The sequence below is a fragment of the Xiphophorus maculatus genome, chromosome 3, assembly GCF_002775205.1.
Source record: "Xiphophorus maculatus strain JP 163 A chromosome 3, X_maculatus-5.0-male, whole genome shotgun sequence".
Classification (NCBI taxonomy): domain Eukaryota; kingdom Metazoa; phylum Chordata; class Actinopteri; order Cyprinodontiformes; family Poeciliidae; genus Xiphophorus; species Xiphophorus maculatus.
This window is the reverse complement of record NC_036445.1, coordinates 32,201,688-32,227,822: the sequence shown is the minus strand read 5'-3', so window position 1 is coordinate 32,227,822 and position 26,135 is coordinate 32,201,688. Positions and strand designations below refer to the sequence as shown.

The following is a 26,135-nucleotide window of genomic DNA, read 5'->3' as shown; positions in this document are numbered from 1 at the left end:
AAAAATGATAAATAAAATGGAAAGAGAAACCCCACCCAACAGAAACCATAAATAAAGTGGAAAATGAAATCTCTGTAGACAAAATTACCCTTAAAAATATTAATAATTTGAAATTAAATTCTCAAAATCATTTTGTTTTATAGTGCAATTAATTGATTAATTGCGACAGGCTTATCAATGAGTTTTGACTCAGGTAGTCTGAGAGTATTCCCACTAGGTACCAACAGCAGGTCTTTTCAGTGAGACCTAAAGGACCTAGAGGAAGAAGCTCTACAACATCAGCAAGTTTGAAAAATATAGTGGGAAAAGGCCAGGAAGAGTATTAAATATCAGTCAGTGCCTGTTAAAATCAATTCTAAAACGGAAAGGCAGTCAATCATAGACTTTGAAATGGTCGGAATGTGAGCCCACTTTCTGGTCATCACCATTTTTGCTGCTGAGTTTTAAAAAGATTGCATCTTTACTTCTAAATGTAATGATGAAAGCTCCTCCAAAACTAAAGAACAATCTATATTTTTAAATACACTCAAATATATTATTAATTGTGTCTTCCACAGTTTTGGCTTTGGATAAAAATGCTTATTTTAAATCTTCAAACAGACGCCAAACTGATTCAGTATGTTACCTGAAACTTACATAGTGTTGAGACAGGAGCTCATGGATTAAAATATCAAACTAACACATTAAAGTTTTTGTATAAGCTGCCTACTTTTTATATTTCCCTAGAATAAAGAATTGCCTGGCTTATGCTGTCCCCTCTTATCTGAATGCCTCCTATCCATGACTAAATCCAATTCAAATAGTCATTTGAGAACAGGAACTGTGATTCTGGATCCTCAGGAAGAGCATGAAGAAATGACTTATTACTAATATTAGTTACTGAATTGTAAGAAACAGGATGACTAGACTAGCTTTTTCTTATCTTCCTGCCTCTTCATCTTTTCTTCCTCAACATCCCTGCATTGCCTTCCTCTGTCTTGACTATAGAGCCAGCACATTTCAAGTTAGACTTTAGCTCTCAATTCCCGTGACAATTAGAAGCTACAGGGGCAGATCAGACTTGGCCACTCTAAACTATCCCCCTTACCTCCACACCCACTCTGTGTGAGTCTTTTTTGAGTTTTTCTCTCTCCACTGTAAGCATACAGACATTATCTCACTTAGGAGACCAAAGGTCAATTGCTAATTTCTGCATTGGAGTTCTTATTTATTTTACTGCCATCCATCATGGAGACACAAAGAAAAGGAGATTGGTGGTAATTAGACTTAAAGGAAAATTATTTTAACAGAATATTTGTTATAGAAAGTCTGAGTCAGGAAAAATTGAAGAGTGAATATGTAACTGCCCTAGATGACAGCAATGGTAACCCTACAAAAAGGAAACTGAATTTTCCAGAAATAATACAATTAGCAGCAGGACATTCGGAAAGACCACACACGTTTTACCCCAGCAGAACATAAAGGTGAGTAAAAGTCACAAAATCTGATTGGTAGGTCATGTTGTTCTTCTTTAGACCAGAACTAGAAATTTCCAAATGATTCTGTGGTCCATTGCCTTTAAACAAAATATAATTTGCAGTTCTGGCAATGAGCAATCAACTAGAATTAACCTCCGCAGATATATACCCAGGCAACAAACCTTTCAGACCAGAGTATTTAGAAAAAAAAAGAAAAAAAACCTGTCGTTCAGCCCATCAGCATGGAAAACAGAAGCAGTGGAAACCTTTTCCTAAATATTCCATAAGTAGACTTAAAACCAATTTAAATTTGGTGTTCAGCAGATTTCTAAATTAAATTTTTAATGTCCCCTGGCCATCGAAATTTAGTAAAGCTCACAGGAAAGGCACGTGATGACAATGTAACCCAGTGTTAAAAACATAAGTAAAAAGTGAATAGACATTGATTTAATATCTTCTTGTACAATGAGATTAAAAAGTATAAAAAAGCAATGTTAAAATAGTTTCGCAAAATATATAATTCAAAATAGTAAACAAATTTTTATTAAATCTGAGAAAGCTTCCGTGTGAGCAGCTGAAGCCCGGAAAAATCCCCTTGTAGCGTCGTCTAGCATCGGAGCATCAGTAAGTGATCGCATGCGCTCAGCAATTAGCTCAGTAAATTCACTGAAAATTGGCTAAAATCCCTAGTAACTGATCAAATTTAATAAAAATAAAATTATATTGTAAGATTTTGTATTATTATAGTTATGTCTATTGTATTTCTTCCATGTAATTGCACATTTCTATTAGCACATGTTCTAATATTTCAATGGTGCTAATTAAGTTCATGGTGCTGTAATGTGCTTTTCTACTAGCATTACTTAGGACCTTTCTGTTCTGAGTAGGTCAGAGCTTCTGTGAGCTTCTAATCCACATTCTGATGTTACATATTTATAATGATGATGATACTTCATTGGCACTTTTATACTTCCTTTATACTTGTGTAGTGTTGTTAGTAGTCATTGAAGTAAATTAACTTACCTGCCATCTACTATTATCAAGAGTATTTGAAGTGATCTTTCTTGTGGGTTACAACAAGGTCAGGTATTCTATTTACCAGCAGATCACAAATGTAATGTCTCTTCAAATGGGGCTACTAAGCTGTAGAAGCACTACAGTAAGACTACAGGCGAATCCAAAAAGGTTGTGTGCTGGTTCTGTTGTTTGGGGCAATAATTCAAATCATTTTACAAATACAAATCCATCTTTTGCTTAATGTTTCTGTGACACTTCCACAAAAATATGCCTTTTATCAGTCTGCACTTATTTAATATATGATATCCTTATACAATTTTCTCCTTTTTGAGCTCTCACCTCAAGATTTTCTTCCACATATTAAAATAATGTTAGTATCACAACTTGCCACCTTATTGACACTAATAACACATTATGGCATTTAATAAATAATAATAATACATTTTATTTATATAGCACTGTCTAAAATTCTAAGGACACTTTATAGGAATCAAGCAAAACTATGAACAATTCCTTGTGTTGTTTTACACTACTGGGGAAAATGTCTCACTAATGTCAAAGCCATTCACTGCCTCTTGCACCACAAACAGCCTAAGGGTCAGATAAGGCCAGTTATAACTTCATTAGACAGAGAAATGGATATGTTGGTCTCCACAACCTGACACCTGCATAATATGTTGTCAAAGTGGTCCTATGGTAGGGGTGAGGGACATACACATGAAAAACACAGCTAAATGGGAAACAAACATGAGGGATGAACATTTCCTAAATGTTCAAGGAAAGAGGGAAAGACGTGAGGAACGTCCATAGTGCATTTCAAACAGGAATCAAGAGTGTTTCTCAAAACATTGTGACAGATCACTATGTTATCACATGAATGATAACATTGGGATCTGTTTCAGGGTATGTTTACATTTCAGGGTCACTCAATATATCATGTTTAAATTTGTGGTTAAGTTGCTGCTTTACAGTGAAAATTTCCCATGTGATGTGTTTGTGTTATATTATGTGGTTCACCTTGTGAATCTTTTCCTGTTATTTTATTTTAAATAGATAAAGCAAACAGATGGAGCTAATATGAGATGTCTGAAGAGTTTCACTGAACAGGCTGCCAATCAGAGAGATCCATTAATGCCTGTGGTGTTATCTAGATAACTGCAACAATTCTCCAGTTTCCTCAACAATCAGCCACAAAATTAAAGCTACTGATAGGTTAAACATAATGGAGGTCATTCTTTTACAAAATGGTGAAGGGCATTAAGTCATTTAGGTTAATCCAACTGTAACATGTTCTTAACTTCTTTCTGCAGCATGAAAGCGAAATTCTTTTGTAAGTCACATTGATTTAGCTGCTCAGAAAAAGGGACAGCATGTTTTTATATTAACCATTAAAACAAACCAAATATATCCATTTACTTACATACATAGATTTCAGAATAAACCCAAAATGACACAAGATGTAAAGTTGTGTTGACATCAAACAGCACTATTCACAAAATCTTAAAACAATGTTAAATACGTCAACAGAGTCTCATTCTGAAAACCAAACTTAACTACATTGCATTTATTCAAACAATAGAAAGTATGTGAGTTTATTAACTTATTTCACAAAATCTCCTGCTTTACATTTGGTAGCAAATATAAATATAGCAAATAAGTATAAGCGTTAAACTATGTTTCTTTCTTTTTTCATTTTAATCAGTCATGCTTCATGGGTACAAATATGACAAGACACAGAGGCCTATTTCTCTAAGACACACTTCAAAATACAAAACAAAAGAGAACGTGTTTTTCAAAAACAGCAGATTTGTGTTTATTTTTATGTGTCAGGAAATTGCAACAGCAAAATGTAGCTAATTTTAGCAGTATATATGTGATAATTAAAAAGTCTAGCATCAGAAAACAAATTTGATCAACAAGATTGGGCAAAAACTTGTTGAACTGTCTTTGTCCAAAGTTGTGAAGCAGTCAATAGGATAATAACAGAGGTATTATCCTAAAAATAATACCTCTTTAATACCTAGTCTTTTTTAAATTTTAAGAGAAGTCCCAAACTTTTTGAGACCAAGATCTATGTTTTCTGTCACCAGCCGGCTGAGATCTACCACATCGACACAAAGATATAAAAATTGCAAATGAAACTTTATTGACCTATTTTATATGCAAATATACATCAGTTATAGTAGACATACGAAAGTGATAGAAAACCTAATGTAGTTTCTTCCTCAGTGAGATTCTGACACTGGGAGGAGATTACTGGTTTCTCAGTCAGAAGCTGGTTGCAAACCTGATGCCAGCAGGTATTATTATGGTAGATGTGAAATTTTGTTTGATGACCTCAATATGAGAAATTTCCGACTGATAGGAGGAACCACAAAGCACTGTTAAGTTAAAAGCACATCTTGTGAAGTTGGGATATTTTTCCTCCAACAGGTTCCAGAGGAATCACCTCAAACCAGATGTTGGACTGGAATTTATTTCAATGTTATTTGAATGTTAGAACCTCATTTTCAACAGTGGAGCTATACAGGTTGAAAAAGCTTGTCATTTTGGAGAAAATCTGATCAATATCAATATTTCCACTAAATAAGAGACGGAAATAAATATCATGTTTGATAAAGGGAAAGCTTCTAAGACTCTGAGCTCAAAACAAGATGGCAAAACAAGATTATTTACAAACAAATTTTTTGTAAATAATAGGCAATTGATTTAATTTCACATAATTATCGCGGTAGAAGTCATTTGTTTATTACTTAATGAAATATATCTGTCCCATTTGATGTTTGTTATGACGTATACTGCAAATGAACGAGGTAATTAGTCCAAGTTTGTTGTTTATTGAACGTCCAGAAACTACACCGGCTTTAATGCGATACAGCAAAGGTACCAAAGGTAAAATAACCCGAACAGGTGATCAACTCAAAACCACTCCTACCTTTTTACTCTCTCTCTCTCTCTTTGTCGTTTAAGCACACCCGTTGCCGTGGCAACCGCCTGGGCCCCGCAAACTGAGCAGAGATTAAAAAAACATAACATTCAGTCTGTTATGATATTAGGTTTTCAGGCTTGATACTTATTTCGCGAATTTCGCGATTATTAACAAGCGCTCTCTGAACACAGCGAAGGTTGTTTAGCTGCTCTTATAGAGTCGATCTTTTTTTTTTTTCTTTTTTCTTTTTTTTTGTTAATGGAACCGAAATGTAATGAATTGCGCAACACCTTGTTGAAACATTAATTACTGAGATCATTAAATTGAACACGTTTTGTTGATTTTTTAAAATTCTTTAATAAAATTACAAACATTTGGACCTTTGAATATGTTTGATAAGCGCGTTTCAGCCTCTTGGCAGCGTTCAATTTGTCACCTAGTGCCGAGATCGACTGAAAACCTTCCGTGATCGACGTATTGAGCACCCTTGCTGTAAAGTATTTAATACCAGAAAAGTTTATAAATTCAACATCTATCTATCTTATGGGTGACATGAATGCAGACATCTCAGATAAAAACTCGCTGTTTGCTAAACACCTGATTCATTTTTGTACATATTTTAATTTAATATTGTCAAGTAAAGAACTTTTGCCACCTGCAAGTTACACTTATATAAGTGAAGCCTGGCATACTACATCTTGGTTGGACCATTGTATCACTACAGCAGATGCTCATGCTGCTTTGATAAATATTAATATCTTATACAATATCCACTGTTGATCACATCCCCTTCGAGGTATCAATTAGATTTGATCATGTACCCGCAACTGTAAATAAGAACAGTATTCAACATCAGACACATATAGACTGGTCTTCTTTATCTACTGAACAAGTAGCCCGTTACTATGCCCAAACTGATCAATTGTTATCTACCATTAACTTATCAAGAGAGTCAGTTACTTGTACAGACTGTAACTGCTCTAATATTGAACATAGAATCAATATAACTGGATTATATTCTGACATAATTGAAGCGCTACTGGGAGCTAGCCTGCCTTTTAATAAAAGTAATGTAAAGATTAAAAATAGACCAGGTTGGAACAGATATGTGTCTAAATTCCACAGTGAAGCCTGTGAAGCTACTACTTCTTGGGCTCTAGCAGGTAAACCTAGGCAGGGCCCTATATTTGAGCATAAAAAGTTGTCTAATTCTTAATACAAATATGCATTACGCTTCATTAGGCAGAATGAGCAAACCATGAGGGCTGATTCCTTGGCAAAAAATCTTTTAGGTAAGGATACAAAAACCTTTTGGAAAGAGGTTAAAACTATCAATAACAGTAAATCCTCCCTCCCTTTCACTGTCGATGGTGTTTCTGGGGTGAACATGATTGTGAATTTTTGGCAACACCACTACAGCAAGTTATTCACCTGTGTACAGAGTGAACCCTTCCAGGTTGACAAGGTTAGTAGTGTAGAAACTATCAAAACACACGAGGTCTATCAAGCAATTAAAGAACTGTCTGTAAATAAATGTAAAAAAAATCCATAAAAGTTATGGATCTTATTTCAGCTGAACATCTCAAATTTGCCAGTTCAAGGGTCGTCCCTCTTCTTGCCTTGTGTTTCACTGGTTTTATTATGCATGGTTTTATTCCTGAAACCTTGATGAATGTTCTTCTACTTCCTGTGATTAAAAACAAAGCTGGTAAAATTGGCAGCTCTGATAACTATAGACCTATAGCCCTAGCTAGTACACTGTCTAAAGTCTTTGAACTAATTCTTTTGCCAAAATTTGCAAAGATAGTTATGTCTAAAAACAATCAATTTGGGTTCAAGTCCAAACATGGCACTGATATGTGTATATATGGCCTAAAAGACTTACTGAAAAATTATAACAGCAAAAATTCTACAGTTTTTCTGTGCTTTTTAGACGACACTAAGGCTTTTGATCGTGTAAATCATAGAAAACTATTTTTAAAATTGTGCCAAGCTGGTGTTCCTAAATAAGATGTCTGTCCTACTGGTATGCTAATCAAACTATGCAGGTGAAATGGGACAACTGTGTGTCTGCATCCTTTCATGTCAGCAATGGAGTCAGACAAGGAAGCATTTTATCTCCTATGTTGTTTAATTTTTATATGAATGACCTCTCTAAGCAGCTAAACCTGTGTAGAACTGGCTGCATGGTTGGTGATACTATTATTAATCATTTAATGTATGCTGATGACATAGTGGTTTTTAGTCCAAGTTCAGCTGGTCTTCAGGAGCTGCTTAATGTCTGTTCAGCATATGGTGAATTACTTGATGTAAAATTCAATCCATCAAAAAGTATCATCTTGATCTGTCGCACTAAGGAGGACAAAAATAGAGTATTTCCAAATTTCAAATTGTCTGGGATTTTATTGAATGTCTCAAATGAAGTAAAATATCTTGGCCATGTGTTGACAGATCATCTGTCTGATGATGAGGACATTTACCGTCAGGTTCGAATGTTATACACTCAGGCAAATATCCTTGTCCGTAAGTTTGGATTCTGCTCTGATGAAGTGAAACTGAACTTGTTTAGATCATATTGTACATCACTGTATACTGCACATTTGTGGTGCAATTTTTAAAAAGCCAGTCTACAAAGATTGAAGGAGGCTTATAATGATGCATTAACACTTTTGTTAAATAAACCCAGATGGACCTGTGCCACTGAACTGTTTGTATCTGCTCGCGTCAGAACTTTGATGGCTGTTTTAAAAAAGCTTATGAATAAATTTATTTGTTGTTTAAACGAGTCTAATAATAGAATTATAATACTGTTGACTAATATCAAATATAGTGCAGTAAAATACTCATCTGTACTCTGGAGACATTGGTATGATTGCCTTCTGAATGGCTAGGAGTCGTTTTTTTTTTTTTTTTTTTATTGTACTTTTTATTATTTTATTGTCTTTGCTTTCCTTTGTATGTAATCTGGACTCTGAGTCTGTAATAAAATCTATCTATCTATCTATCTATCTATCTATCTGTCTGTCTGTCTGTCTGTCTGTCTGTCTGTCTGTCTGTCTGTCTGTCTGTCTGTCTGTCTGTCTGTCTGTCTGTCTACAGAAACTGGCTACTTTAATACTCAGGTGGAATTTTCTAATTTTCTCTCTCACAGCATCACCAGGGTTTCAGTATCGACTCACCATCACTCAACCAGACATGAACACAACGTGAAGCGGTTCTGAGGAAGTGCAGGCCACTGTAACGATTGCCTTAAAAATGTAGCTCCTCCATTTTCATTTTAACCATCATTTCCACCAGTATCAATGGCACTGCAAAAGTCATTACATGACATGAAGCATCACATTTAATTAGTGAATAAAAGCATCATCTTATTTTTTTACAAGAACATACATATATTCAAGATGTCTGCCTGTTCGTCTGACACTAAACTAAGCATTCCTTTAGATTTACCTGGAAACATCGCAGAAGTGTCAAAATAAGGTCAGATCTCCCCATAAGTTCCAGTCTAAAGATTCTAGCTTAGCAGTGAAAGCGGGTTAAAGACTGAATTAGTAAGGCCTGCAAATGAATTAGTGCTTATGTGTTTTGTTTCACTCAAGGATTTTTTTTATCATACCATCTTGTTTGTTTGTGGTACAAAATTTTTACTCAGGTCCCACACAAAATAATGATTAAGTAATTTGGGGGGGGGGGACTCTTGTGTGTGTGTGTAAAAATAAGTTATGAGATGAATCTGTATTAAGTGCAGCTTGAGTTCAGGGGTCTGACGGCTGAAGGAAAGAAACTGTTTCACAGCCTGGTGGTATTGCTCTGGATGCTCCTCAGTCTATATGAACCTCGCTTACATCAGTAACAATAGAAAGTTGATAGAAATCAGATGTTCTGTACCAGAACAGCTTGTCAGAAGTTTAATAAATCAGAGTAGAATGAAAAAAAAAACAAAAACAATTTTTGCTTAGAACATCTCTCATCAGGTTCTTCAACAACAGTGGTCTCTCACACGCAAAGATGTGCTAAATGTTGTGAGTCATTTCCATCATAAAAACCCTTCCTCAGACCACCATTGACCCTGGAAATAACACTGATATATTTCCTTCTTCATTCTTACATCCTGACCTACAAATTGAGTGGAAGTAATTTAATTTAGCCATGGGCATTTGCCCTCGATTGTTTGGCGTCCTGGAAGCTCTGATCAAGTGTTTGTCCAAATGGTTAGAAAATGAGTAACAGTAAGAGAAGAGAAGAGAAGAGAAGGGTCAGGTCTAGGTCTAGAGAATAATAATAATGATGAAAGTCATAATCCATTAAGAAACATTTTTGGATTTCTCAAGCAACAATTTATCACAAAAACAAGAGTTAGATTTAGGCATGTACTGGTAAAGTAGTGGGTTTTATGGGGACCAAAGCCCAGTACTAATCTGGTGGACTCCACTGTTCAGGAGTCCACCTTACTTCTTGATTTAGAGGTAAGGTATGAATTAGGTTTTGGTTTAGGTAAAGGTTAGGAATACATTAGTAATGGTTAGGGTTAGGGAACATATCAGGGTTACCCTAGTAAAAAAAAGACTTTAGTATATTTCAAATATACTTACATTTGTGTAAGTACATTTTAAGTATACTAAGTATTAAGTATTATACCTGTAAATATATACAATGTATACTAAAGACATGCTTGTACCAATTTTGACATTATAACTTTAAACACACTTAAATATAAAGTGCAGTGGTGTAGTGAATGGGACATTTCTCCTTCCTCAGGATAGGAAGGAGAAATGTCAGTTTGTCTGGAGTAATACTGGAATACTGTGACATTGTATTAAAACAAAACTCTGTCCTTGGTGAAATATTTTTCACATTTTCTCTAAAGTGTACCTATTGTTTTATTGTGCTAATTTTCATAAGCATGTTGTCTATAAACTTTTAATATATTGACAATTTGTACAATTCTGTGATACTATATTGGCAATGTACTCTTGAAAAATTTAAATATATTGAATGGACACTGTAAGTTTTTCAGCTGTTAAGTGTGTTGTAATTGATCCTTCTGTGTACTGTAGCCTGATGTGTTTGCAGTACTGGCATTAACTACACACTGCAGTTTGTAGTGTGTATGAAGCACAGGCACGTGCAGGGGGGGGGCTTGAGCCCCTGCCCTTTTCATCCTTGATGTCCCTAGTGCCCTTTTTGAGTTTTTGGGGGGGGTTTCAGAATTTTTTATTTTTATTTTTAATCTATATGTCAGAAGGCCTGTTTGTGCCCCTCAGCGATGATATTGAGCTAAATATAATAATTTAGTAAAATTAAACTAGTCTGGCTGCCCTCAGTCTAATAATGACTCTCAGAGCCTCCATGTTGTTCAGACTCCGGGTCCATGGTGAGGAGGGGGCGGATCTGTGTCCTCTAACTATCAAATTATGGGCAAGAATATTTTTTCATTCAGTGGTTTGTGAATAAAAACGTAGGTCTGATGTTGACGTTAGAAAAACTGTTTCTATTTATCTTTTTATAATCGTCCTTGCAATAGCGGGACAAAACCCGCCTCACCCCTAAACACAGAAATGTTGCAGAGAAAACTTCTGACTTTAACTTCATCATTCTGCTAAAAGTCCGGTTCGCTACAAGCAGCTTGAGTTGGTCCCACTGACAGATATAAAGAATATGTGTTTTATATCAGACATCCTGATATAAGACACGGTACCGACTGTCACCACGAGTCGCAACCCAGCTCAAAGCCCCAGTACCACCCAGTACCACCTGGTACCACCTGCTCTCTGTTTGCTCTGCTTCTCCTTAACGTTTCTACCAGGCGGTTTAAAGCCGCTGCTGGCTGGATCTGGGCTGGAGGTTCGCAGCTGTAAATAGAAGTTATTGCAGAACCTCAAGTGTTAAAGGAAGATTTGGCCCAGAGCATTTAGAGTTCACAAAATAAACATCAGAGAAAATATTGTAGCAATAATTAGAACCGCAGCAAAAAGCCAAACATGACACAATGAAATGAATCAAAATGTCTCCAAAGCATCGGGGGACTGACAGGGGCCACCGGGGGATTCCAGGTAGATTCCAGGTAGATTCCAGAGATGTGCATCGCAGCAGCTGTTCCTCCAGGGCCGGCCCAAGGTAATACGGGGCCTTAGACAGAACCCCCCTGCCCCCGTCCTACTAAGAACCTCAGCATCACTAACATGTTTAAATATAGATAAGGTGAATCTGTGAGGGGGAGACCAGATTTATTGGCCGAGTTTTAAATCAATCACTGATTATTGGTTATTTGCTGTGATGTATTTGTGAACAAACCCAATTCAAACACAAAGATTACACCATATTGTAGCCATGGTAACACAACAAACTATCAAGATAATTCTTTAAACTTTTACAAAGTAAACTTCCTAATTAAATCCTAAATGTACTATTTATTTTTCTCAGCTGATGCATTAAATAAAATGTAATAACATTGTCATTCTCTATAAATGATGCTACAGGTTTAGATCTATGGTCTGTGTTACAATTAAACCATTTCTAGGGGCCCCTGAGTGTCTGGAGGCCCCTGAGTGTCTGGAGGGCCCCTACCAGCAGCTACTGAGTTTTCTTTGTCTTGATATCTCAGTCTTACAATTCTAGATCTCAGAGGTGCTAACATCAAAACGTCATATAGAGTTAACCCCTTTGAGCTTTTCTGATCTATAAATCAGTCTTCAGCCAAGTTGTTTTAGAGGTTAAATAGATATTATTTGGGCTTAATTTGCTTATTTCATAACTTTATAACCAGAGACCTTCTCTCATCTGGTCTGTTTAACAGCTACAGTCTCAGATCAGCTCAGCCCTCCAGGACTGTCAGCAGCAGAAACAGAAACTTTATACCTGTTGGGGAAAATATAGACTACATTTGCTTTGAATTTTCCCGCATGATGACAATGATATAGTAGGATCCAATTAGATTCTTGATTAATATGGGTTGTTGCTATGTTGTACGGAGTTTTTGTTCAATGTGCCCCTTTTTTAAATTTGAGCCTCTGCCCCTCCAAAGGTCTCTGCACAGCCCTGATGAAGCATGTAATGTAAAGTAGCAAAGAATAATAATTGGAGCATACTGTGATCACACTACTAATATATATAATATGTAATGCTTATATACTTCGAAGACATTCTAAATATATTTTAAATGTAATTTTATCACAAAAGTAGTACACTTAAGATATACTAATCAAGCATGTTTATATTACATAAAAAGCCGTATAGTTAAAGTATGCAAAGTATAACTTTAGTTGTTCCAAAAAGCATGTTATAGTTCACTTAGTACACTTTAAATTGTGATTTTCTACAATTTAATTACTATTAAAATGAACTAAGTACAAAATTAGTTGTTCCAAAATAACACACCTCAAGTATACTGATGATTAGTATACATGTATGCTCAAGTATGCTAAAATTTAAAATGGTTAGTATATTTATTTTTCACATTGTAAAAATGTGAACACAGCTAGTTTAATAGCAATAGAATGACAATAGCAAGTTTTATTCTGAAATTACCCATTCCTGAGTATGTGAGATAAAGATTGTTTATTGCACACAAGTCTTGGACAATGAGTTCAAGTCAATTCTGGAAGGCTATATTAATTTTAAGAAAAAAAACTAAATGTTTAACCTCAAACACATTTACCAACTTTAGTAGTTGTTGTGTCATGATTAAGTCTCTGTCACAATTTCCATTAAGCCCTGGAAAAATTACATTGTTTCGACTTTTGTGATCTTTAAGTTACAAAATCAGAAAATTAGAATAGTGTCAATATACAGACCTCCAGAATAGACTACAAGAACCTATACAGTACCCATACACCCAAATAAAATGACTCACACTCAGCACCACTCAACATTATGTCTGACACATAAGGAGGTCAAGGAATTTACAAACCCCATTCCTTTGCTTTCCCTAAAACCTTTATCCCTTTTAAATGTGAGCTAGTGAGGGGAGGCCAGGCCTCAGCCTACTGCTATGTGACATCAAGGTGAACTACTGCCTGCTCCACCAGGAATACCAGGCCTATTAACAGAGAACAGAGCCATAGGCCAAATTGTCTGTTTCCTTTTTTAGCTCAACATGCTCCAGAGGATAGGCTTACAGAGCAATAGGCACAGAAAGATGGGAGACTGAGAAACTGTGGAGAGATAAATGACAAGAGTATTGTTGTGTAATCAGAAATAAACTTCTAGTTTGTCTTTTTTACATGATCCATTGACAAAATCTAAATGAGATCTTAAAGAGAGGTTTTTCAAAGGTAGTTGTATGGGCATCGGTTGTTTTTTTTTCAAGATTAATTTTGCTAAAGACCATTTTTTCAAACTTATTTATTGTTTAATTGTATTTAAACTCCACAATTGCTGACCAACAGTTTTTAGCACAATTAGTAAATTCTGAGGCTGCACAGTGGCACAGTTGGTAGCACTGTTGCCTTGTACTAGATTCAAACTATCCTGGGTTCAAATCCCGGGCCAGAATCTTTCTGTATGGTGTTTTGCCGACGATACTCCAGCTTCCTCCCACAGTCCAAAACATGACCGTTAGGTTCATTTTTCTCCCTAAATTCCCTTTAGGTGTGGGCGTGTGCATGCATGGTTTGTCATGTCTGCCTTGTGATGGATGATGACCTATCCGGGGTGTACCCAGCTTCTCGCATCGTGGAAAGTAAGTTCTGTCAAAATGCTGCAGAACCTCTGCAATTTCTTTTTTGATTATTTTATTTTATCACTAATTTCTCCCAATGATTGAGTTAATTTGGGTTTTTGAAGTGAGGTTATTCGATGGAAAATATACAGTATAAATCCTCTTAATAGTAAAAGCTATGAAATGTACATTATTTGTTCTAATTCAGTTAAGCAATTTGGAGGTCCAGCATCACTACCTCATCACCATCTTAGTTAAAAGTAATCAGGTCCGAAATGTGGGTGTAGGACTTGGACTTTCAAAAACATAAAGACAATTACAAAGACTGCCTTCTATCGCCTTTAGAACATTTTCAGAATTATAGGACTAATGTCCCACCAAGATCCTAAGAAACTCCTCCATTTATTTGTAGTTGCATAGCTTACTGCAACAGTGCCTTCACAGGTCTGCCTAAAAAGTCAAAAGAACTGTATCTGATCCAGTTCGGGCCACAAACCATGTTTTTAATGGGGTGACTAGATCGCTGCAAATGGTTGACCTACATTGTAGAAATGGCGTATTACTCAACATTAACGTACAGCTCCAGCATGAATTTGGTTTACAGAAGCTAAGTAAATTATTTGCAAGTAGATCCAAGTAGCATTAGCTATAGCACTGTGACCATAGACTAATTACTTAAAATAGCACAACTCACTACACCGGACAGAAACAAGTCGACAGACATTTAATGCTTCTTTTGATCCTAAATGGCTGAACCAACCTAAAACAAAATAACTTTATACTATCTGGCTCCTCGTATAATACACCCCAGATAGTTATGTCGATTGCCTTGACGTCAGATAAATCCTCAAGATTTTGACAAGTCTTTTTTACCGAGACAATGGACCTTACCACAGGGGCCGTTTTTCATTGGCTGATGCCCATTCTACGTGGTCACGTGCGTGGCCGTCTCACAAACGCACGCTTCCCGTTAGCTAAGTACAGCATAATGGCAGTACTGATACAACTTCTACACCTTGAAGCCTGTCTGCTACACAGTCTTACGTTAGCTAAACAGATCAATATGCAATGTGTCTGTATCTGACATACACTAAAGATTTTATTTTAGCAGAAAAGGCTTTGGACTAAACTGTTACTCGTGTTAGCCACTCTAGCACCAAGTACAGCTAGTCAATCAACCATCGCTGTGTTCATGGAAGAGCTGATTAATAATCGAGAAATAAATATCAAGCCTGGAAGCTTGATATGGTAACGAACTGAATGTTATGTTTTTAACGTAATCTTTGCTCATCTTGCGGGGCGCAGGCGGTTGCCACGGTAACAGATGTGCTTAATCTACAAAGAGAGAGAGAGTAGAAGGGTAGGAGTGGTTTTGAGTTGATCACCTGTTCAGGTTATTTTACCTTTGTTTACCTTTGCTGTGGCTCATTACAGCCACTGTAGTTTCTAAACGTTGGACTAATTACCTTGTTTGTTTGTGAGTCATTCACAACAAACATCAAATAGAACAAATATATTTCATAAAGTTTTAACAAAAAATGGCTTCTACCGTGGTAATTATGTGAAATTAAATGAATTATATCCCAACTTCAGAAGATCTATGGTTCCTCCTATCAGCCTGTAGTTTCTCATATTTCAGTCATCAAACCAAATTTCAGATCTACCATAACTGACTGACACCTGCTGGCCTCAGGTTTGCAACCAGCTTGTGACTGAGAAACCAGTAACCTCCTCCCAGATGATGACATGAACTTGTTAGTTCCTCTGTCCATTGTAGTAGCTGATATATTGTGAAAATCCGGTAGAAATTATGCACTAATGGAGTCATGCTTACATAGAAACAACAAGCGGTCACGTGGGTCGGTTGTGGGCGGAGCTTGGTAAGGTCCATGTGGGTCATATCCTAAATATATGCGCAGTTTTTCGAGATACCTCATCTGTTCCAGCCCATTTAGGGCAATAGCTACTCGATTTTGCTCTGTTTTGAATTGGAGAACTCCACCTCCTGACTTCCTCAAGGTACGCACAGTGCGTATGGCCATACAGCTGCAGGAGCCCCTGGCGTTCTTGTTGTCCCTGCACTCAGGTGTGTATCTGCTGGCTCTGTCAACGTACCTTGGAAGTGTTTTACTCCAATTCCTGCAAACAGTGCAGAGTGCTGTCTATAGTAATATAATAATTTAATTCAGCTGTTTACTTGATAAAGCCCCTTTTTCAAAACAACCACATTTTCCCCTCAACATTCAGTCATATTTTAATGACACTGTTGAAAAGTTTTAATAATGTTCTAATTCGGCATATTTTTAAACACTGATTATGTCATTAACTGCCTTAGAGTGAATAGCAACATATGACATGTTTTACTGACCATCTGTGTTTTGAAAAAGTATTTACCCTTTGATGGATTTTTTAATAAATCGAGGTTGCTGTTTTCAAATAATGACCTCAATGGCCTCATGCATAAAAGAGTGAGCAGTTCACACTAAAATTTGGCGTACGGAAAAATTTAGAAAAGTGCGGCGCACAAAAAAATCGGATGCATAAAGCCGTGCGCACCACGTGAAGCAATGGCAGCGTCCTTGTTCGAAGCAGTATAAGTATTTATAATAATAATACTTATGGTGCTTTGAGAACACATAATGTGACCTCACAAAAATAAAAATACATTTTAAAGAAAAAAAATCCAAATAAAAAAAATAAAGAAATCGTTCAAATGCCTGTTTGAACAGTAGAGCGTTCAGCTGGGATTTAAAGACTGACAGCGTGTCAGAGAGTCCTTTGAGTGGGAATGTGGACGTTTATTCTAAATAGTAGAATGCTTTATGTCCATAAAGGTGAATTTACAAAGTGGGCGACTCGACTGAAGGAAGACTGTAGCTGGACCGGTACCGGTACCACACGGCTCTTTAAGTTTTTCTCAGAGCTCCAGGATGATCAGTGTGAGCAATCTAGACGCTCATAAATCATCATCAACATTTCCCAGCAGATCAATATGATCTCTGTACAAACGCTCCCTCTGAATCTTTCCATTGGCGATGTTCTCCATCAGAGCCAAAGCGCTCCACAATTACGCGGCTCACCTTTGCGCACCTACTTATATACGTGTGCTTGCATACACACCTTGATCACCTTAAAAATAATGAAACCTGTCTGGAGTTAATCTGCTGATCCAACCCTGTTTTCTTTTCTAGTCAGAATGAAATTACCCTATAGATGCATTTCATGCGCACAGAATAATGCCTTACATCTTTAAGAGACAAAAACTGAGAGAGTATATTCGAGCGAGGTTTTCACATACTTTTATTTTTATTTTCTTTATTTTATGTGCATGTTAGTTTATTGTCTGAGGATAAATGCGGTACAGTCTCATCGTTTACGTTTAAACAATAAAATATTAAAATCATGAAAAACATCGGGTTTGATGCTTCTTGCTCTGAATAACTGAATGGAGTCAGATTTCAGTGGATTTAGGTGAGTTTTGACTCTTTGTAATTTGATATTATCCACAGAAAATGTTTGCTTGGCTGCCGCACATTTTCACGCCAGGGCGTATATTTAGCAAACTTTGACGCAAAGTTAACATGCCGACTTGTGAGTAAAATATGGCGCCGGACATTTTTTGTGCGCACTCACGCTTTATGCATGAGGCCCCTGGTTATTATATACTCATGTTCAATTGCATGAGTATATAACAATCATGCATTGTTGTACAATGCATGATTGTAAAACATATTGTTTGAAGAAGAAGAAGAATTACTTTATTCATCCCAGCAGGGAAATTATTTCGCAGTTACAGCAAGAATTTTTTATACACAGATTAACATACACACGCGAGGGGAGCTGCGTCTGCAGGCAGCCAGCTGAGCCGGCGCCATTTTTTGAAGGAGGACATGCTGCAAAGGTCGTTGTAAGGCCTCCAAATGTGGGGCGTGCTAACCCCCTGCGCCACCACAGCACGCCCCTTGTTGGTATTGTTTCACACCACCATGCCAACCTAGTGACTGGTATACACCATGTATCTATGTAAAGAAGTGAAGAAGAAAAAAAACAGGGGCGTAATGAAGTCATTAAGATTTCTCTGCCTGGAAAGAATCACAGTAACTCCAGTGAACCACCATAAAAGTCGTTTACTCCATATAAAGAAAACATGAAGTGATGGTGAACCTTCCCAGGAGTAACCAGAGTACAAAAATTACTTTAAGAGTGCTTCTTTCTGGTGATCTGTGATGGTAGGAACATATTTAGGCCATTCATCGATGAAAACTCAAGTATAGCAGAATTAACAATACTGATTGGAACAAAAACCTTCAATAGCAGTTGATGCATTTATGGGTGGTGCAACCAGTTATTAGGTTGCATGTTTTTGGATTATTTTCTGTCCTGAGAACAGAGTTTATATTTGCCCATTGGTCCTTTATGTCACATTTTATTTTTCTCTATCATATAGCCAGCCATTTGCAGCATGTTTTGCTAGTTCCTTCACCTGTCATACATGCTACAGCACGGGATTGTCTCAGACACCTGAATTTGGGACAGCTGCCAAACACTCATGGGTCTCAGTGGACCCACATTGCCTGTTTGCACCTTTGAATGAGGTAAAGAGCAAATACACATTTTCCCTACTGTATCCCTAAGGTTTTATTCTGCCTAACACTTGCGGCCTGAATAACAGTGTAACTACACTGGTTTTCTTTCTCTTTTCTTTGTAGTACTGAGTGACTTGAGATAGGTGAATGTGGACAAAACAGTAAGATAAAAGATTTCCTCAACTTGCCACTGTTAAATTATTAAATCAGTGCACTTATCAGTCTTGTTCCTAATGAATAAGACAAGATCCCATGTGTTGTAACCTGTGTAGTAATCCGCCGTCATTCGTTAGAAGAGAAAAAGCATTGCTTGCAAATCTGTAAGTCCTTTTAGTTTTTTATTTTTCTACACAGTCTTAGAAATCCAAAATCCAAGCAGTCCAAATCCAAGCAGCATGTGCACTGCTTGGATATTTGCTAATGTTAAAAAGCAAATATAGAATCATATCTTCAACAATCACCTGTCTTATCTTGGTGTAATGTTACCATTCTTCTTAGAAATGACTGAGACCCTAATGTTTCAATTTAATTAAAATAACTATTTGTCCCTGTGGGGCAATTTCAATGCATATGAGTAGTACAAATAGATTCAAAAGTGATAGTTCAGAAAATAGAATTCATAAAAATCACTCATACTAATAAAAACAGAATTAGGTAGTAAAAAGTGAAGTGTGATTTGTGACTGTGTGCAGTGTGACGTGTAGTGGAAAATTTGAAGATTACCACATGATTATAAGTAAAACAATGCATAACAGTATAATGATTCTTGTGTAATGCACATGCTAATGAAAATGTCTTCTGAAGCTACTTGTCTGGCCTTGGTATTACAATAAAGTTATTAAATTGTTTCTTCTATGTAGCCTCATGACGTGTTTGACTCCCCTAGTGAAAGAAGCTACATGTGCTTGCTATCTGTTCTGTAACTAAGTAGATTATCAAACTATGTGAATGGAATGAAACTCTCCCTATAAAACTGTAAGCTGTGTTCTGCTCAAGGCTCTTTCTCCTGAATCGATCAGTGAGCAGAGACTTCAAATGCTGTAGAGCCTTCAAATAAATACCAATTAAGAATATATTCTCTCTCTGGTTCTTTGGGTTTTGAAACAGTTTTTTTCCCCACTCTTTCTTAAAGAAAAATTTCCACAACAGACGCAATTATGAAGCTTAAGCTTATGAAGCAGCAATGTAGTAAGATTTCAGAGTTGGGTTGGGAGGAAAAGAGCGAATATCCTTGAGACAATAGTAACCTTCCTCCTGTGGGACTTGCAGCTTGGAGGAATAGCCTGATTGCAGAGCCAAGTGAAACAGAGGAAACAGAGGGTGATCAGGGTCCTGAAGCCTTTGGACAGCTTTTCTTACAATCTGTTGCTCACAAATTATTGAGAGGTTCTCATAGAGACATCAGTGATTTTAAAAGACACCTCCTTGCATTTGAAGAAGAAAATTCCGTCTGTACTTAAGGCGCCACTGGCTGCAAGCTACTGTTGAGGTACCCATTATCACAAGAATGTGCACAACAGTCCAACTTCAACAGTCCGTTATCGATTTCCGATTTTGTGCACAAAATGAAACTGGAAAAACGGATGATGAGCGATCAATTTTGATTTTGTTTGTTTTTAATGAATGAGACAAGTGTCCTGACCTGGAAGTTCTCTCTGTCCGGCTTGCAGAGGGGACATTTCACACATAGACATACAGACTGGAGACAGTCTTGATCATTTCACACTGTAGTATTTTCTGAAAACCGCTAGTCAGTTTAAGTAATGCTCCTGTGAGAAACAAATAATACAGGACATTTGGTCATCTGAGAAAAATTATTAGCTTGAGTTTTTATTTTAGTTTTTTATTTTGAAAAGCAAGAGCACGGGGGCATGGCTTTCCACAGTCTGTTTTTTTTTTTTTTGTTGCAAACAAAAAGACGAACTGCCAGAATATACACAGACCTAACTGTCCAGTGTTTATCATGGCAAACATGCTGCTTTCAGAGAGATTTTGAGGAAAATAATAGGAAATTGTGTTAGTGGGGAACATGCAATTCTTTCAACTGTTACCCAGACCGTGCAGAGGGTGGAATATAAATTATTATATTTCCAAAACCCAAATGGAGCCTAGAGTAAAGCAACAAATGGATCATGGTCAGCAGCCCACCTCATGTCCAGTTGAATGAAACTGATCGATGGCAACTACCACTTTAGTCAGCACGAAGGTAACTGGTAGTAAACATCCCATTTTATGTTGTTGAAGGCTTGATTTGACGCTTACTGATAGTCAAATCACTTAGGCAAATAAATAAATAAACACAAGTGAACAAATAAAGCAATATTTATGTATCTCCTTTATCATAAATGTTGTTTTAACCTAAACAATGGAATATATTATCTAGAAGTAATCCAACTAATGGCTCAAGGCTCACAGCTCCGTGCTAACGACTGAATGCTCAACATCAAATAAACACAGCTCAGTCTGATTAAAATAATGTTAAACATCTAATAATTTCCAGATCTACAAGTTATGCTTAATTTTGTGTGTGTAAATTCCAATGGTAGTTCTATGGCAGGATGAAAACATAATCTGTCAGAATTCAGGGCCGACGAGGTGTCCAGGGGAGGGTCTCGGGAGGAGCACCGAGAGTCGGGGTCTCCGGTGGAACGCAGAGGGTCTCAGGAGGAACTCTGAGAGTCGGGGTCTCGGGAGGAACTCTGAGAGTCGGGGTCTCGGGAGGAACTCTGAGAGTCGGGGTCTCGGGAGGAACACAGAGGGTCTCGGGAGGAACACTGAGAGTCGGGGTCTCAGGTGGGGCCGAGAACCCACTAACTGGGGCTGGAACCGCCCTCAGCCGCGCCGCCTGTCGGCCAGGTGCCAGGCTGGCCGCCTGAAACACCATCACCATGGGGACTGTGGCTCTAGCAGTCTCTGGAGCGTGGGCGTGGGGGGCAGGAGCGCCAGCAGGAGCAGTTTCTGGACAGCGTGAACAGACTCGGGTGCGCCGGCTGGAACGCCTGATTTGGGCTTGGGTGCGCCGGTTGGAGGTGCTGAGACAGCAGCAGCGGCAGGGGGCGGAGAAACCGCTGCGGCGGAGACTGGAGGTTGCGCTGGTCCAGGAGTTAACGGAGCTGGAGTGGTGGAACGGAAGGACGGGAAGTTCGGCTTGGGAGGCAGAGGTTCGCCAGCCATGACGGCTAGAGCTGCCTCACGCTCCCACTCTGCCTCCCTCTGCAATTCCACCAACCCCGGGTGCGGAGCGCGTGGAACCCAGTAGTCCAGCAATAGTCCCAAACGTATGGCGAAACCAAGCCGTCTGCCCGCAGCGTATGACTTGGCCATGGCCTCCTCATACTCTCTAATCGTTTCGGTGAGTTCCTTAATATCTTCTGGGTCCATGGTGTAAAAAAAAAAAAGCGTGCCTCACCGTACTTTCTGGTCGGGTCCTTCTGTCATGAATTACGGTGCGGTGAAGGGTGGTGAGGCAGACGCAGCGGACCCAGGTAAGATGAATAATGAAATTTAATGAAGAAAAAGCACAGTCCAAACAACTGGCAGCACGCACATGGGCACATTGACAAGGACCCGACGAGGAACAAGGAACACAGGTGGAGTTAAATACACAGCGGGTAATCACAGAGCGAGACACACCTGGGAACAATCAAGGGGAAGACAGGACAACGAAGAGACTCAAGGACACAGAAAACTCGAAATTAACACACAGAAAACACAGAACACAACAATTACATTAAAAAGTCTCTTATGAACCCAGTTGATATGGGGCAAAATTTCCTGGAATTTTCTACTTTTTATGTTTTATCAATAAAACAGTGTCTGTCATGTTCTGCCTCATGTTGGAATTTCATTATATAAATATATAAATTTCTTGACGTAAATGCATGTTTAAGGATAACACAAAAGAAAATATACTTCTTGACAAAAACGCATGTATAAGGAAAAGTAAAAAAATATATTTATATGTCTTGACTAAAAACATGTTTAAGGAAAAGAAAAAACAAAACCTATACATTTCTTGATGAAAATGCATATATAAGGAAACGAAAAAAAACATTTAGATTTCTGCTTTCACTTTTAATTATGTCGCTTTTGGTCATTCATAGTACTCCACCAGGTCCTTAGAAACAAAAACTTCCCAGCCTGACTAATGTAAATGAGAATGAATAAAGGCACTTAAAAAAAAAAAGAAAGTGTCCATCGTGGCGCATGGTGCGCTGTTTTATATCAGACATAACGGATCAGGTGAGAAACATTGTAGACACTTCAGAACCGAAAGAACCAGACATCAGCATCTCTTCATCCCTCAGTCATCTCCTAAGGCCAAAATGGTACAGAACATTCAGTTTCTTATTATGCTTTTAGTATACTATTATGTTTGATTATTTGCTTGTACTTTATTTTATACATAAAGTTTTTAAGCTAAAATAAAATAAACGGCCATTTAAAGAACAAATTATGAAATTAGATTAGCAATAAATACATAAATATTTCCTACTTTAAAAAGATTTATTAGGGATTTCTATGTGTTTTATGAAGAAATGTTGATATCTTCTATGAATTCAGGGTTCAGTGGTCATTTAATATATTATTAATGCACCAAACACAGACCTGCAGCCCTCAGGCGGTTCTAGGCAGTGCTCAACAGGGTACCGAAGAAATTATACTAAAAAACCTTAGTGAACAAAAAAAAATACTTTAGTATATTTCAAGTATACTTACATTTGTGAAAATACATTTTAAGTACACTAAGTATTAAGTATTATACCTGTAAATATATACAATGCATACTAAAGGCATGCTTGTAACAATTTTTGACATTATAACTTTAAACACCCTTAAATATAATTGTACCAAAATACACTTTTAAGAAATATATTAAATAAAAGTATACTTTAAGTGAACAAAATATGTATTTGCTCAAGTGTACAAATGAAACAATATGCTTTTAAAGATATTTTGTTTATGTTTTAAAATATATGCTCAAAATAGAATTTTTTTAAATTCACTTAACATACCTGAAAAGTAAACTACTAAATATACTGAAATTTCAGTATGTTTTAAATTACATCTCAGTGTTTACTTTAGGCTAATAAAGTATGCCTATTTAGGAGCCTTAATAATCTTTTACTATTTTTGTTAAAATATCAAAGAATAAAACAATATATATAACAATCCTTATAGTTGTACTCGATGTAATGTTGTTTAACAAAGTAATAAATAATGTGTTTATGCCTCAAAACATCAAACATTGACCGTTTAGTGACAGAGGTTCTACAACAAAAGCAATACTTGTCCTTAACACTAAATGTAGCAGGTATCTTCAGTTTTACATCTCTCTGAATAAGATCTGTTGTTTTCAGATTTTTAACTAAAACACAGAAACTGTCTTTATCCAATCCATATTCAGATGTATGATGGAAGATCTATCTATTAGTGAACAGCATTAGCTCCAGTTCACACTCCAGACCAGATGGTGGCTGTAATGCACATTTTCAGTTTTTTTGAAAAGCGCCATAAAAAGAAGAAAAGCCATGAAGCCAGAGAAGCACAATATTGCCTTAAAATGGATAGGGCCTTGATAATAGTTAGTAGTTTGGGTAAATTCGGACTGCTGACGTCCTAGTCCGAGTTAGACAATAACACAACTAGACAAGAACTGGATGGAAATGAAATGTGGGTCACTAAAGGAGCCTGAAGGGCCGAAGGCTGCTAACGTGTTGCTAGCTGGTGGTAAGTTTGCTTCAAAATGCTAATTATCTTCGTTTAAACAGTGCGGTACACATGTAAACTAACTTACGTTGGTTTCAGAAATAGTTATTTTATACATTTTATTGTGAATTTTATGATTATTATTATTATAACAATCATTCAGCTTAATGTTATAATTGCATGGAGGCTCTGTGTGTTGTGATTTACCATATTTTCCGCACTATAAGGCGCACCTAAAAACCTTCGATTTTCTCAAAAGCCGAGGGTGCGCCTTATAATCCGGTGTGCCTTATATATGGACCAATATTGAGCCACAACAGGTCTCGCAACTTTTTTTTTTTATTATTATTATCATATACAACAAACATGGTATTGGCATCAGATGTACACAAACCTGAAAAACTTGAAGAAGCCAACCCAGGTTGCTTCCATATTTACAGAGAGGATGAAAAAACAAAACAAAAATAACAATAAAAAAACTAAAACAAACAACAACAACAAAGAGAAAAAAACAAAAACAAAACACATTGGGTTTGCCATCAGTTTCAAATTGTTTATCGTTTTATACAGCTCTGCATCCTGTTCTTTGTCCATGCATTTTAGAGATAAGAAGAGGTGGCAGAGTTCCTTGTGAAAAGTGAGGAAAGATGGTTTCGTTTTAAGAAAACGACATTTGTGAATAAAAAACTTGCCCATGATAATTATTACATTTAGTAGACTTTCAAATTTCTTTTCTTTTCTCAGAGTCCCAAAAATAATGTCTTTCTTAGAAAATTCAGGTAAGTTTGGAATGTTAGGGAAAGGCCAGTAGTGCACATCATCCCACAAAGCTTTGCAATCACACATTCATAGAAAAGATGTTCAGTCGACTCGATATCACTGTCACAAAATAAACAAGTGTTATCATCAATAGCAAATCGAAGTCTAAAGAATTCCTTAGAGGGATAAACACCTGAAAAGGTATTAAAGTGGACTTCCTTGGGTTTTGGAGGAAGAGGAAGATTTAAGTAATTTGTTCTAATTTTAACTATTTGAACCTTTGAAAAGAAATACGATATAAAATTTGGATTTGATACAAAAGGAAACAAAGTACTAGTAAAGCATTCCCTAATTTTTGAGTTTTTTAGTTTATTGTCTGTGATACTGTGTCCATTAATCAGAAGTCCAGGTAGATCAGGGGTTCTGTAAACACGGTTCTCATAAAAACATTTAGCTGTGCATAAAATATTTGGGGGAATAGCTCTAATAATTTTTTGAAATTCACCTTTATTAATTTGCAGGTTATATTTAACACTAAAGTCTTCAAAAGACATAATCCCTCCATTATTTAATAAATGCATCACAGACCAAACACCTTGTTCTAGCCAATTATGTGCAAAGATTGATTTATTATTAATTTTTATGTAACGGCAATTCCACAAGGGAGTATTGTGTGGGCTATAGTTATGTTTATAGATTAGTCTCCAATATAATAAAACTTGCTGGTGAAAGAAGGAAAGTTTAACAGGCAGTTTTTTAAGGTCAAAGTCACATCTAAGAAGAAAATTAACTCCACCCAGATTTGAAAATATTTTACTTGGAATATGGAACCATAATTCATTTTGATTTGTTAGAAATGACCGAAGCCAGTTTATTTTTAAAGTTCCATTCATGTTGTCAAATTCAATAGCTTGCAGTCCTCCATCTTCAAACTGTTTGATTAAATTACTTTTTCTGATATTGTAACCCAGGTGTCCGCCATGACCCAATCACCTTCCCTTTAAGCTGTCCCTTTAAGT

At 36.8% G+C, this 26,135-nt stretch overlaps 1 protein-coding gene across 2 annotated transcripts in view; it reads right to left on the bottom strand.

Moving 5' to 3' along the window:
- grik2 (glutamate ionotropic receptor kainate type subunit 2) overlaps positions 1–26,135 on the bottom strand; it is a 460,468-nt gene that overhangs the window by 401,309 nt on the left and 33,024 nt on the right. The gene's annotated exons all lie outside the window — the stretch shown is intronic.